This window comes from Sinocyclocheilus anshuiensis, unplaced genomic scaffold, assembly GCF_001515605.1.
Source record: "Sinocyclocheilus anshuiensis isolate Anshui unplaced genomic scaffold, SAMN03320099.WGS_v1.1 scaffold438, whole genome shotgun sequence".
Classification (NCBI taxonomy): Eukaryota; Metazoa; Chordata; class Actinopteri; order Cypriniformes; family Cyprinidae; genus Sinocyclocheilus; species Sinocyclocheilus anshuiensis.
This window is the reverse complement of record NW_015546118.1, coordinates 83,065-86,933: the sequence shown is the minus strand read 5'-3', so window position 1 is coordinate 86,933 and position 3,869 is coordinate 83,065.

Genomic DNA, 3,869 nt, shown 5'->3' with positions numbered 1-3,869 from the left:
TTTCTGTTATTACTGTGTTATTACTGTGTTATTCCTGAGTTATTTCTGTTATTACTGTGTTATTTCTGTTGTCACGGAGTTATTCCTGTTATTTCTGTGTTATTAATGTGTTATTTCTGTGTTATTCCTGTGTTATTCCTGTGTTAGTTCTGTTGTCACTGTGTTATTCCTGTGTCATTTCTGTGTTATTACTGCGTTATTAATGTGTTATTACTGTGTTATTCCTGTGTTATTTCTGTGTATTCCTGTGTTATTACTGTTATTCCTTTGTTATTACTGTGTTATTTCTTTGTTATATCTGTGTTATTAAAGTGTTATTCATTAGACTCGAGACTTACTTGTGACTTGCAAAACAATGACTTGGTCCCACCTCTGGCGTAGAGCCCTGTTTAACCACTTTTTATTAATTTAAAAATTTCTAAAAATTTCTTCTACAACAATTACAGCAAAAACCAGTTTGATGTAAGAATATATATTTCTTTATCAATATTTGAAAAATTAAAAATCCCTTTGAACACGACTGCTCAAAATGGTCTAAATTTATGAAACCTACACATTCAAAACCTCATTACTCTGAAATTTTTAATGTAAATGTTAAGTGTAAGTGAAATGTTAAGTAGGCCTACTGTAAGAGGTCTTTCATGATGCTACATATGCTGGGGTGTGAATTTGAGGTGCTTGATATAAAATAAACGGTGTTTTAAAAGGTCCTTGAAAGTCCTTGAATCTGGTATTCATGAAAGAGTGGGAACCCTGAAGTTGAATCCAAAAATAAGTCTGATTTCCCTTTGTCTAACTGCTAGTTGGTCAAACTCATACTTAAGACACTACAGAAGCTAAGTTTATGCAACTGGCCCTTGGTCAGATCAATTTCATAGGTTCCACAGAAGCAAGAGTTGGAAATCAAACTGTTTGGTTTGGTTGACTTCAGAAGTTCTATGCACTCAGTATTGATTATGAAGGATTTGATGACAACGTTGTATTCCATTGTATTCATGAAAAGAAGGATGAAGGCCATGCCTTTCACCCTGGGAAATTTGTACATTTTCTCTAAAAATGAAAATTTGTATTTATTTTATTAAAATATTTAATGTGAACGAGTCTAATTTGTCATTTTTCATCATGTAAGAGTTAAAGGGATAGTTGGTCCAAAAATGAGAACTGTGGTGTTCCAAACCTTTATGACTTTTTTTTCTTCTGCAGAACATAAAAAAATATATTTTGAAGAATGTTGGTAGCCAAACAGTATTGGCACCCCTTGACTTACACTGTATAGACAAGAAGCACGGAGACATTTCTCAAAATATCTTCCTTTATGTTCCACAAAAGAAATAAAGGTCATATGGGTTTGGAACGACATGACTGTGAGTACATGACAACATTTTTTTGGTGAACTATTCTTTTAAAGTCTTGCTTACAGTCAGTCAAAAGCAGTTTTGAGAAGATTTATGTCGGTCAGAATCTGATCAGCATTTTATAGCAGTTCTGTATGTGAACATGAGCATGTTTTCTCTGATCTCTCATTAACATTCTTCCACATCAAATACATTTTCAGGATATCAGTGCTATAGAGAGATTTAAAACCCAGATAGCAAGAATTCAACAGAAGCTAAGGGAGAAAGAGACAGAGGGCTAACCTGTTATGCAGTTCCTTTTGTCCTGATTTTTATATCTGCATTGTTACAGAAAGACAAAGGCACACACAGACTTCTGGGCTCTTTGCAGGACCAGGCTGAGCCTCGGAGGGGGTTTAGCTTTGCTCAACAGCTTAAAGTTAAGGGTCCTCAAATGCTTGATTTAAAAAATACACTGGCAGAGAAGAATGTTGAGTGATCTTGCTAAAATATTAGCAGTTATTTTTCCTTTACAAAAGTGTATCTAAAGGCTTTAATCACAAGGATTTTATTAGCCACAGGAAGCAATAGATAGTAGAAAGGTGTGTGAGATGCATTTGATATCTCAAGGATGAAGGAGCGTAATGCTGTTTCTTTCTCTGTCTAAAAATATCGATCAGTTTTTCCGACATGAGATTATTCTCTCTTCTTGTCTGTTGACTGTGCACACGGTGTGAATCTGTGGAATGCGGCTCCTCATTTAACCGGGTCCCGTGTATTGTTTACTAAGAGTATAACACCACACTCCCACACAATGAGTATTTACATACACAGTCTGAGGAAGAGTTTAATAGTGCTTAGCTGTTTTCTGAGTGATTGTTTGTGAAAACAGATGCAGGACAATCCCACCGATCTCTGCTGACAGACTCATCCAAACCTCTTTTTCACACACATTTGTTTTTTTTGTCACAGTGGGATCTTTACATTGACTTTTGAGATGTTATTTTCTATCCCCTAATGCTAAATCGTTTTCCTTATGGTGACCTTGAGATGGTCATCTCACTGTAGGTGGCTTCAGTTTTCACTATCAGCCTGAGCCACACACACAGACAAAATCGTTTTATAACATTGTCCATGCATTTTGCTATGTTTATACTGAACTAGGCCACAAACCTTCCCCTTTCAAAAACCTTTTGGTTTTAATTCAAAGATGTATTAAACCCTTCTTCTCATATAGCAGGAACATCTAGTCCATTTGCTATCTGAGGTTTCCATTTGAACCATGTATTTGAGTGTGTGTGTGTGTGTGTGTGTGTGATGTGTGTACCTGTTTTTCTATTCTGGTGGGGACTTAAACCTGAATACACACAGACTCATGGGGACTCGTGTCACGGTGGGGACCTAAATTGAGGTCCCCACGGGTAAACAAGCTAATAAATCACACAGAATTAAGTTTTTTGAAAATCTAAAAATGCACAAAGTTTTCTGTGAGGGGTATGTTTAGGTGTATGGCAATAGAAAATATGGTCTGTACAGTAGAAGAAGCATTACGCCTATGGAGAGTCCCCACAAGGATAGCAAATCAGACGTGTGTGTGTCTGTGTGTGTGGCACCTGTCAGTTCTGCCCCCCATATTGCAAATGACAAAGCAAAGGGCACAAAAGGCTATAAATCTCACAACATAGCTGGACACACACACACATACTGAGAATAGATCTGCAAGTGACTCCAAATATGTGAAGAATCAACATCATGGCGTGACAAAAATAGAACCTAAAAAAATATTTTGAGCTACACAACATGTAGCAAAACTGTGTGGAAATGTTCAAATGTATGCTGTTTTTCAGTTATTTTCCGCTCATGGGGTCTCCTGGTGTTTATTTGAATGTGGTTTGTCTATGTCGGCTGTTATTCTATAGGGTGACAGTTGATGTATGTTGTATGTTCCAAGGGTAGAGATCAGGGTTAAAGGTCATGACTGGGTTAGGGTTAGTCCTCTACTATGACGGGAATTTTCTTTTTGTGGCCAGAAAGACAAAATAACCTCATAGCCCATTAAACTGATTAAAAAATAGCATCTTTAACATATAAGAGAGACATGATAGATATGATCTCACACCTGTTTGACAGCCTTTAGCTGCAGACAGAAACTCAAAAGTGTGGTTAACCATCAGATTAAGAAAAGACTGGATCAGGATCAGTGAACTGAATAAACACATTTACTTAAGCCTAGAGAGAGTTCTCGTCTATCACAGTAACAGCTCTAATGTGTCATGGTTTCTCAACAGCTGATCATGCCAGAGGTTCAGCGATACAACACCATGGGAAAATGAGTTGAGTTTCCGCTTTGTCCTAACAAAGGCTCAGTCTTCGATGGTAAAACAGCCCTGCAATATGTTACTTTATGAAGTTTATTTGTCCTGCACAGTATGAATGGCTCGGTTAAACACTCCCAGGCTCATTTACTGCAGGCAAAATCATTAATATCAGCCAAACGTGCTAAGTTGCCTTCATACACTCACACAAACAAATAGT